Raw genomic sequence first — 12,169 nt, forward strand, 5'->3', positions numbered from 1 at the left:
GGGGCTCCTGGGTGGCTCAGTGGGTTAAAGCCTCTGCCTTTGGCTCAGGTTATGATCCCAGGGTCCTGTGATCAAGCTCGACATCAGGCTCTCTGCTCAGCAGGGAGCCTGCCCCCCCACCTACTTGTGATTTCTGTCTATCAAATAAATAAATAAAATCTTAAAAAAGGGGTGCCTGGGTGGCTCAGTGAGTGAGTTAAAGCCTCTGCCTTCGGCTCAGGTCATGATCCCAGGGTCCTGGGATCGAGCCCCACATCAGGCTCTCTGCTCAGTGGGGAGCCTGCTTCCCTCTCTCTCTCTGCCTGCCTCTCTGCCTACTTGTTCTCACTCTCTCTGTGTCAAATAAATAAATAAAATCTTTAAAAAAAAATCTTAAAAAAAAAGAGTCATACTGAAAGTCTCCTACCAGCCAAATCTGGGACAATTAAGCATAAAAATAAAAATGATAGTAATGCATTATAACCCGTGGAATAAAATAAAAATATACAAACAAATAAATAAGAAATGTGTGAGAAGGGAAAGTAAGTCTTTACAGTAGAATGTCAGCTAATATATGTGCTGCCAAAGCGAACACTAGAATGTCAGCTAATAAATGTATAAGGAATGATGGGATTAGAAAAATCACTATTTGGCAGAATTCATGGGTGTCTCAGTTGTTAAGCTTCTGCCTTAAGCTAAGGTCATGATCCTAGGGGCCTAGGATTGAGTCCCGTATTGTGCTCCCTGCTTGGCAGGAAATCTGCTTTTCCCACTCCCATTCCCCTGCTTGTATTCCCTTTCTTGCTGTGTCTCTCACTCTCTGTCAAATAAATAAATAAAATATTTTTTAAAAAATAAAATCATGATTTGGCAACTATCATTGTAATAATTGAATCATAAGTGGGTGATTTTTAGCTTTGCCAAGCTAGTGGGTGAAATTTGGATGAGAAACAGGATATATATATATAGTCACAAAGTATGTTCTCACAAGATATTTATTAATTACAAAAAGAAAAGTAGTAAATTATATAGTGGTAAAATATGAATGGGAAATCTTGGTGAGAGGTGTACAAGAATACTTTTGTGCTGTTTTTACAATTTTTGGTAAGTTTGAGATTATATAAAATTTTTAATTATATAAAAATTAAAAATTAAAAGGAAGTGGTATTTAAGGAGTTTCCTAAGCTACAGCAAGACAAAACTGTCATCGATGTATAGTGAGTTGATTCTGCCTGCCTCCTTAGCAGAATAGCTTATGAAAAGCCATCATTTGGGGGGAAGGGAGTAGTGCGAGGTCAAAAACTCTATTAGATGTTTCCTGAATAAAATTAATTTTTTTTCTTTTTTTAAAAGTTTTTACTATATTTTTAAAGTAGCCTCTACCTACACCTTACATGGGGCTTGAAATTACAACCCCGAGATCAAGAGTTGCATGGTCTACTAACTGAGCCAGCCAGACATCCTTAAAAGTATTTTGTTTTTAAAAAGATGTAAGTCTGTTCAAAGAGAGTTTTTTATAGCAATTTTTAAAACTCCCTGTTATGTACCAGGTACAAATTTATTTCTAGTTAGTTAGTAAAAAAAAAAAACCAAACAGTTGGATGAAGATTTCAATCCCAGGAGACCTAAGAATCAAAGATATCAAACAGTAAAGGAATGGAATAGTTTATGTTCTCCTCCAAGATGGTAAATTTAAATAGAAATTTATGATTATTATGGCAGTTATAAAGTTTTCATGTGACTGATGCATATTCATACTCCAAAACTGTTTTTTTTCCTATTACATACTATTCTATTACATATTAGTAAATATAAGATCATTAAAAAGAACTGTCCTGGGACAAGGGACCCTGAGGGCCTGAGGAGCCCACTGCACTTCCAAATGGTTTGAACTTTGAGCCTCTTGTAGTCCTGAGGAACAATTTCACTTTCCTCAAGTTTATGACACCCGAAACTTCAACAGTTGGAGGTTTACGCACTTTGGGACCAGTCAACACTGTGCAGAGTTCAAAGTGCTAGGAGGCAAGAGATCCAAATGGCTTTCAATGGAAAGACAGAGACAAGCAAATTAAAGGAGAATTTAGAAGAATGGTTAGACAGCAATTACAAGATTTGGTGGAAATGCAGAGAGGAACTTGATACCGATGACTATGAAGAAACCAAAAAGGAAACTGCAGCAACTAAGTGAATTTAATGATTTACTGAAGAAAATTATGCCTGGAAATATGACTTCGGGAGATGAGCCAAGCTGAATGCAACTGGCTAACCAGGCCTTTTAAACCCCAGAGGTCATCAGATTACTTGAAAGAAACAAACAGGTCAGCTTCAGACAAGGTTAGCAGAGATGGATAGAGATCTCGTGGTGGTAAAGCTGGAAAGAGGCCTCTACTCTCAACAGAAAGGGGGAGATACTAACAGCTCTCAGGACATGTGGAGGGAAGCTGAGTACAGATGGCGAGGCCTTCTTGTCAGCAAATGCAGCTGCTCTACTTGGCCAGTTTGAGAAAGTATCTCCAGACCTTGGCTCTGGAGACAAGGTTCTTGCATTGGCAAGCTCTGAGGTTGAAAAAACAAAAAAGGGACATAGTGTGGAAGCTTGGTACATGGAGTACATTTTTGCTGCAAATGGCCATTTGTCTTCTAGGGATTTCGAATCATTGCAAGGAAACAGAAGATTCTTGAAATGCATTGGTACCCTAAGAAAAGGTGACAGAAAAATATACTCGTGGTTTCTGTTCATACCCTTCGTTATTGTGCTTTGTGTAGGGCTGTCTGTCTGAGTGATCCTAGACTTGTTGGGGTTGGGGACCCATTAGGCCTTATTCCTTATGTCTTGGGGGTTTGAGAAAGAACAGAAAATAGTTTCTCTGCTTATGTTTATTAAGCCTCCTTGTTGGTTTTTGTTTTGTTTAAAGCCTCCTTGGTTTTTGTTTGTTCTTAAGATTTTATTTATTTGAGAAAGAGAGAGTGCTCTGTCCTGATATGCATGCAGTTCTTGATTTCATCAGAGCAACTGCAGGGAACCCAGCTTTGCAAAGATATGACACCAAAACCATGATCCACCTCATACTAGAAGGTGACAACATTTCTTTTTTTTTTTTTTTTAAAGATTTTATTTATTTATTTGAGAGAGAGACATGGAGAGAGAGCATGAGTGAGGAGAAGGGCAGAGAGAGAAGCAGACTCCCCGTGGAGCTGGGAGCCCAATGCAGGACTCGATCTCGGGACTCCAGGATCATGACCTGAGCCGAAGGCAGTTGTCCAACCAACTGAGCCACCCAGGCATCCCAATTTCTTTTTTTTTTTTTTTAAAGATTTTATTTTTAAGTAATCTCTACAGCCAATGTGGGGCTTAAATTTATAACCCCAAGATCAGGCTGTACTGACTAAACCAGCTGGGCACCCCCTTTTTTTTTTAACTCTTTTTTTTTAAAGAAGTTCACATAATTAAAAAAAGATTTATTTATTGGGGTGCCTGGGTGGCTCAGTCAATTAAGCATCTGCCTTCAGCTCTGGTCATTATCCCAGGGTCCTGGGATAGAGCCCCACATTGGGCTCTCTGCTCAGTGGGGAGCCTTCTTCTCCCTCTGCCTGCTGCCTCCCTGTTTGTGCGCGCTCTCTCTCTCTCTCTGTTTCTTTCAAATGAATAAATCTTAAAAAGAAAGATTTATTTATTTGAGAGAGAGGGAGAAAGTGGGGGCCAGGGACAGAGGAGAGAGAGTCTTAGGCAGACTCTATGCTGAGCACAGAGCCCAACATGGGGCACAATCTCACAACCTCAAGATCAGGAACTGAGCCAAAGCCAAGAGTTGGACCTCCAACTGACTGTAAGACCCAGGCACCCCATCCCGTAAGTTCACATAATTTCTAACAGATGTTGAGTTTCACTGTGATGCCCTTAAAATTTTAAAATATTCTATGTTTCTAATAAAGGACATCTATGAAAAACCCCAGTAAATATCACACTCAATGGGGAAACACCTGAGAGCTTTCCCCCAAAGATCAGGAACAAGACAAGGATGTCCACTCTCACCACTGTTATTCAGAATATACTAGAAGTCCTAGCCACAGCAGTCAGATGACAAAAAGAAATAAAAAGCATCCAAACAGGTAAGGAAGAAGTAAAACTTTCACTATTTGCAGATGACATGATATCATACATAGGAAACCCCAGAAGACTCCACCAAAAAGCTACTAGAACTGATAAGTGAATTCAGTAAAGTCATAGGATATAAAATCAATGTACATAGATCAGTGGAACAGAATAGAGAGCCCAGAAATAGACCCTAAATTCTATGGTCAACTAATTTTTGACAAAGCAGGAAATAATGTCCAGTGAAAAAAAGACAGCCTCTTCAACAAATGGTGTTCGGAAAATTGGACAACCACATGCAGAAAAATGAAATTGGACCATTTCCTTACACCACACATGAAAATAGACTCAAAATGGATGAAGGACCTCAATGTGAGAAAGGAATCCATCAAAATCCTGGAGGAGAACACTGGCAGCAACCTCTTCGACCTCAGCCGCAACAACTTCTTATTAGGAACATCGCCAAAGGCAAGGGAAGCAAGAGCAAAAATGAACTATTGGAACATCATCAAGATCAAAACCTTTTGCACAGCAAAGGAAACAGTCAACAAAACCAAAAGACAACTGACAGAATGGGAGAAGATATTTGCAAATGACATATCAGATAAAGGGCTAGTATCCAAAATCTATAAAGAGCTTAGCAAACTCAACACCCAAAGAACAAATAATCCAATCAAGAAACGGGCAGAGGACATGAACAGATATTTCTGCAAAGAAGACATCCAGATGGCCAACAGACACATGAAAAAGAGCTCCACATCACTTGGCATCAGGGAAATAAAAATCAAAACCACAATGAGATACCACCACACACCAATCAGAATGGCTAAAATTAACAAGTCAGGAAATGACAGATGCTAGCGAGGATGCGGAGAAAGGGGAACCATCCTACACTGTTGGTGGGAATGGAAGCTGGAGCAGCCACTCTGGAAAACAGCACGGAGGTTCCTCAAAAAGTTGAAAATAGAGCTACCCTAAGACCTAGCAATTGCACTACTGGGTATCTACCCTAAAGATACAAACGTAGTGATCTGAAGGGGCACCTGTGCCAGATGTTTATAGCAACAATGCCCACAATAGTCAAACTATGGAAAGAACCTAGATGGCCACCAACAGATGAATGGATAAAGAAGATATGGTGTATATATATACAATGGAATACTATGCAGCTATCAAAAGAAATGAAATCTTGACATTTTTGACAACGTGGATGGTACTAGAGGGTATTATGCTTAGCGAAATAAGTCAACCAGAGAAAGACAACTATCATATGATCTCCCTGATATGAGGAAGTTGAGATGCAACACGGGGGGCTTGGGGGGTAGGAAAAGAATAAATGAAACAAAATGGGATTGGGAGGGAGACAAATTATAAGAGACTCTTAATCTCACAAAACAAACTGAGGGTTGCTAGGGGGAGGGGGGTAGGAAGAGGGTGGTGGGGTTATGGACATTGGGGAGGGTATGTGCTATGGTGAGTGCTGTGAAGTGTGTAAACCTGGCGATTCACAGACCTGTACCCCTGGGGCTAATAATACATTATATGTTTATAAAAATTTTTTAAAAATTATAAAATAATAAAGTCAATGTACAGAAATCTGCTGCATATTCTATACACTAATAATGAAGCAGCAGAAAGAGAAATTAAGAAAACAATCCCATTTACACTTGCACCAAAAATAATAAGATACCTAGGAATATACCTAACCAAAGAGGTGAAAGACCTGTATTCTGAAACCTATAAAACATTGGTGAAAAAAACCTGAAGATGAGACAAAGAAATGGAAAGCTATTCCATGCTTAGGGACTGAATGAACACATATTGTTAAAATGTCTATACTACCCAAGGCAATCTATAGATTTAATGTAATCCCTATGAAAACACCAACACATTTTTCACAGAACTAGAACTAACAAACCTAAAACTTGTGGGGAACAACAAAAGACCCTGAATAGCTAGAGCAGTTAAAAAAAAAAAAAAAGCAAAGCCAGAGGTATCACAATTCTAGACATCCAATTTATATTACAAAGTGGTAGTAATCAGTACAGTATGGTAGTGACACAAAAACGGACACATAGATCAGTGGAATAGAAAGCCCAGAAATAAACCTACAATTATATGACCAATTAATCTTTGACAAAGCAGGAAAGAATATCCAATGGGAAAAGATAGTCTCTTCAACAAATGGTGTTGGGAAAACTGATCAGGAGCATGCAAAAGAATGGAACTAGACTACTTTCTTACACCATGCACAAAAATAAACTCAAAATGGATTAAAGATCTACATGTGAGACCTAAAACCATAAAAACCCTAGAAGAGTGCACAGGCAGTAATGTCTCCGAGATTGATTGTAGCAACATTTTTCTAGATATGTCTCCTGAGGCAAATGACATATACAATAAAAGATTAGTATCTAAAATATATAAAGAACTTATACAACTCAACACCTGAAAAACAAGGAATCCAAATAAGAAATGGGCAGAAAACATGAACAGACATTTCTCCAAAGAAGACATCCAGATGGCCAACAGACACATGAAAAGATGTTCAATGTCACTCATCATCGGGGAAATGCAAATCAAACCCACCTTGAGATATCACCTCACACCTGTCAGAATGGCTAAAATCAAAACCAAAACAAGTGTTGGTGAGGATGTGGAGAAAAAAAAAACCTTCTTGCACTGTTGTTGGGAAGTTCTTGCAACTGTTGTTGCACCAGCAAACTGGTGCAGCCACTCTGGAAAATAGTATGGGGGTTCCTCAAAAAATTAAAATAGAATTACCTACCCTAAAATCCTGTAATCACAGTACTGAGTATTTACCCCCCAAATACAAAAACATTAATTCAAAGAGATATATACACCTCTATGATTATAGGAGCATTATTTACAACAGCCAAAGTATGGCAGCAGCTCAGCTGTCCATTGATAGATGAATGGATAAAGATGCTGGGATGGTAACAAATACAATGGAATATTATGCACCCATGAAAAAGAATGAAATATTGACATTGGCAACAACATGGATGGAACTAGAGAATATAATGCTAAGTGAAATAAGTCCATAAGAGAAAGTCAAATACCATATGATTTCACTCATATGTGGAATTCAAGAAACAAAACAAATGAGCAAATAGAAACAGACTCTTAACTATAGAGAACAAACTGTTGATTACCAGAGAGGAAGTGGGTAGTGGGATGGGTGAAATAGGCGATAGAAATCAAGGAGTGTACTTGTCGTGATGAGCACTGACTTATCTGTGGAATTATTGAACTATAATAATGTTATATATTGTACCTCTGAAACAAATATAACACTGTATGTTAACTATATTATTTTTAAAAAATAAATAAATAAAATATTCTATCTTCCTCCATAGGCTTGCTGCTATGGTACCCTGTGGTGCCTTGGGACACAGTTTGAGAACTATGGATCTAACACAGAATTATTTTCAGGGACAGTTATTTTGAGGGACAAAACTCTTGAGGAAAAATAAAACCCAGTTCTCATATTTTATATTACTTAGTGTGAATGTTAACAAATTGTATATGAAGTTAGTATTTTTATTCGTTTATTTACTTATATTTTTTAAAAGATTTTATTCATTTATTTATATATATTTATTTATTTACAAGTGCACCTGTGCATGAGCAGAGGGAGGAGCAGAGGGAGAGGGAGAAGCAGACTCCCTGCTGAGCCTGACGGTTGGGGTTGCGGGGGTGCACGGGGGTGGGGGGAGTGGTGGGCGGGGCGCGGCTTTATTCTGGAACCGGGGATCATGACCTGAGCTGAAGGCAGACACTTAACCAACTGAGCCACCCAGGTTCCCTGACATTCCTTTGTGCTTTTAAAGTCTGAAATTAAGATGTTTTTTAACTTTTTTGAACACATTATTATAGAAAATATCTTGTTTGTATTGCATTTGAGTTTTGTCTTGAGGAGGATAGGAAGCAAACATTTATCTCCTAATTGTGTACAAAAAAGAAAAAATGAGACACAGAAGAAGAGTTAAGCATCACGCAGTAAAAAATTAGAAGGCATCACCTACTTATCTGTATTATAAAAAATGATGTTAGGATCTTAGTCTCTAACCATCATAGTTCTTTTCACAATAAGGTGATGATATGAAACAATCAATAAAATTTTAAATGCCCATTTTTATAATGATTTTTCTATTAAACTCAGTATATGTGGGTTTTTTTGCTCAATAATTTAACTCTTGATTCTGACTATGCTGACATAGTCAAAGTAACACCAGCCTTGGGTATCTCATGAATGATGTGACTGACGTATGCTTAATGACAGAGGAGCAAAATGTTCACTGTTAGATCACTCCTAGAGCCATGATAATGAGTTTACTTTGATTAGTGTGACATCAGAGTGTATTAATAGCATGAAGAACCAAGGAAGTTTCGCTTCACTGGGCTATCATCATTTTGATGGCAGATTGACCCAACAAGCCTGGGATTCCCAGAGCACTGAGTAAAAGAACTCCGAAGCATCTTCACAAAGCTATTCTGCAGCCCAGACTGAGATCTTCCTTGGGGCCTCCTTTATTCTAATTATGGAGAAATTATAGAACCTTGCCTTCAACAGCCACTTAGCTCCATGTCGCCCCTTTCTTTTCACTGTTCAGTTTGAGTACCAGGGATTCTTTAGGATAGAAAGAAAGGCATTTCCCTGGGTCCTTGGGGAAAGCAGGGAAATCTAAGATAATCCCATGGAGAAGTGATCTTTTATAGATTCAAATGCTAGACCTATTGTTGTTCAAGTGTCTTGAACAATTGTCTCAGGACTGAGCCATAGTTCCCCATCCAAAGTTTCATTTAAATCATGATGAATTGGTTGCAGAAAGAGGATGGAGAGGAATGTGAAAGGGTTAGTAGAACAAAGAACCATAAATCATCTCTGGTGCAGTGAGCCCCTATCATTCAGCCTGTGGGCTTCTTGTCAGAGGAGCTACAGGGAGAAAGAGAAGAGGGATAGGGTCTTCCCACTGTGGGGCGGCAGTGTCCCCCAAACCGGGAGAGCCACTTGCTCCCAACCAAATCCTTCCTGAGGTTATTCATTTATTCATTTAGGGAATGTATGATAGGGACAAGGACATCTCCACTGTGTAGTATGTACTGTAGTCCAAGCACCCATGCTAGATGCTATTGGAGTGGGAGGCGGAAGGGAGGGGGGACGTAGGACCGAGATGGATAAGATACAGGACCTGTCTTAGATTTATTAGACATGTCTATGGCAAGGACTCTGTCCAGCCCTTAGCATAAACACTGGTCCGTAATGAGGGCGTGCCTCCCTTTGTAAAACAGATGGATTTCTGAGCCTCATTAAAGTCAATTTCCATCCAGCGATTCTCCTCTACATTCTCCATAAAGCTGTCTGTATTCCTCTCGGTTGGAATTCGTTTCCTCCTCCCTCTCACATTCCTGTCATCCTCTCTTTGCGTACATACCGTATCTCCGTCAGCAGGCCTTTTGGAGGTCACCGTCCTAGGGCAGAAAGTAGAAAGAGCCTGGGCTTGGAGCCAAACAGGCTCAAAATAGAATCCTGGCTCCACGACTTATCAGCCGCATGTAATCTGGGTTAGTTTCTCAACCTCTCTAAGACTCACTTACTCCTCTGTAAAATGGGAATAAAACTAGTTCCTATGTTTAGAACTTTGTGACGATGAAACAAGATATGGTGTGTCGCTATTTAGAAAAGTGCCTGGAATATAATAAGAAGCATTTGGGAGCAGTTTGTCATTACTGTTAGGTGCTTCACAGATGAGGACACCAAAGCTCATGAAGCTTCCATAACATAGCTGCATTATAATGGGGAGGAAGTATGGCCCTGCTCTCTCACATTCCTTTCTTGCCATTTACGATGTAGACAACCCTGAGACAAATCATTTCATTTTTCTTAGCCTTCCTTTCTTTGTGTGTGCAGTGACGACAATGGTGACTTCAAACATCTGTCCCACTGCTTACATTATGAGGATTAAAGGAGATGATGGATGTGAAGAGCTTGGCACATGGGATGCTCTCAGAAAATTGAAAGCCACTATTTTTCACCAAAAGTCACCCAGATGACAAGTGGCGGGACCTGGATTTAAATGCAATGAGTTGGACTCCACCAACCTTGGGCTTTTCATTAGAAAAACTCACTACCAGCTCCCTCGCTGTCTGAGCTAGAATTCTAAAGAATTAACAGATGCAATGAACATTTAGAAGGCTTTTCTCAAGTGCAATAAAATGGGCTTATATTCCTCTTTTGATGACTGCTTTACCTTATTTCACAAATAGGTGTTCATTGCATCTGCACACCCATAATCTTGAACTAGGCTTTCCTGTCCTGATCAACTATATATATGTCTTATCTATATATATGCATATACACATAAATTATATATATATATGTGTGTGTGTATTTAATATAGTTTTTTCCCCCCAAACTCATAGAATAGCCAGCATCTCAAAGGAACATATTGATGACTTCCCAACTCACAGAAACCTTCAAAACACTTACCTTTAAAAGAAACCATCATCCCAGGGAAAGCATTACAGGGATTCTCTTGTGAGGAGGACTAGGATTAAAACTCAAGCATGTGAGGGTGTCTGGGTGGCTCAGTAGGTTAAAGCCTCCGCCTTCTGCTCGGGTCATGATCCCAGGGTCCTGGAATCGAGTCCCGAGTCGGGCTCTCTGCTCGGCAGGGAGCCTGCTTCTCTGTCTTTCTCCCACTGCCTCTCTGCCTGCTTGTGATCTCTGTCTGTCAAATAAATAAATAAATTCTTTAAAACAACAAAACAAAAAACCTCAAGCATGTGGAATGAAATCCAAACAAAAAGGAAAAGCAAGGACTTGCCTTCTTCTTCCCAGAGAGCCCTGCCTTGCAATACTGCCCCTCCCTGTCCCCAGGAGGGGCGAGAGCCCAGCCAAGGGTCAAGGAGTGGTGACCAGGTTAGCAACAAGGGCAACAGAGGGAGGAGACAAAAGAACAACAAGTGGAAACGGCTGGCTGAATGCCTGAGCATGTTTCTTTGCTGAAAGAGAATGGCCCGACAACCGCTCAAACTGGGAGAGAGGAGGGCAGAGGGGAAGAGGACAGCTAATGGATGGGGTGGCCCAGCAGGGGTCAGAGGTCATGAGGGCAGTGAGCGAACTAATTGGTGACTCTGTGCATATTCACTTTCTGCTTCTAGCCTACAGCTGGGTCTTGAGAGAAAGCCCTGGGGTTGAAGCGGGCTTTATTCATCAGCCAAGATTTGAAGCTGACTGGAGGAAAGCAATGAAACTGAAAAGTGAGATAAGGACCCTCTTTTTTTTTTTTTTTCTCCAGGATCAGCTGACCAGGAACAGCCTTCTGCAAAGAAAAATGCTAGATTCTACTCCATCTGACCACTCATCCCTTCCTCCTCACCTCCACATGTTAACTAGACATTAGTTAACTAGAGTGTGTCTCAGGACACACTCCCGACGGGAAAGAACTGTAGACACCTACAGTTTAGAACACAGATTATCAGAGTGAGGCCTGGCTTTCAGGATCATCTGACACCGCTCTCATGTTTCATACCGAAGGAACAGGGGACAGCAGTTTGCTCAGGCTCACAGAGAGGTAGCAGAAGGGGGAGCAGAGCCGCAGCCTTCTCACGCTGTTCAGCGATTTTCTATCACATTCTTCGCAGAAACACATTAACTTTGAAAACTTGTACGGACGGGTATTGCTAACAGCCGGGGCTAGAACACTAGCAACCAGCTCTGGGGCCTTCAGAGGGTGACTTAGCATTGCAAAGCATTAGGTGGCCCATCTGTAGAAAAAGAGGGTTGTTCTATGGATTAAATGAGGCAAATGCATGTAAAGCAAGCACGTGCTTCAATAAAAGTTAACTATTACTATAACTACTGCCATGACTTGAGAGCCCAGGATAGACCGGGCTTGCAATGATAAGCATGAAGCCCATTGCACACCCATCTGTCCTCCCCTGCGGTCTCCACGGCAACCTGTTCCACCATGGAACTCCTCATTCCCCTTCAGTTAAGAGACTTCATGAGGATCAGAGGGAAACTGGGGGGACCCGTCTGAACTTTCTGCAGGCAGATCTGTCCAAATT

The 12,169-nt window shown here is 40.4% G+C and overlaps 1 pseudogene; it reads left to right on the forward strand.

Annotated features, from left to right (window-relative positions):
* Positions 1–2,014: 2,014 nt before the first annotated feature.
* On the forward strand, positions 2,015–2,759 carry LOC101693077 (annotated as a pseudogene).
* Positions 2,760–12,169: the final 9,410 nt, after the last annotated feature.

This window comes from Mustela putorius, unplaced genomic scaffold (genome assembly GCF_011764305.1).
Source record: "Mustela putorius furo isolate JIRA1106 unplaced genomic scaffold, ASM1176430v1.1 tig00003962_pilon_pilon_pilon, whole genome shotgun sequence".
In the NCBI taxonomy this organism is placed as follows: domain Eukaryota; kingdom Metazoa; phylum Chordata; class Mammalia; order Carnivora; family Mustelidae; genus Mustela; species Mustela putorius.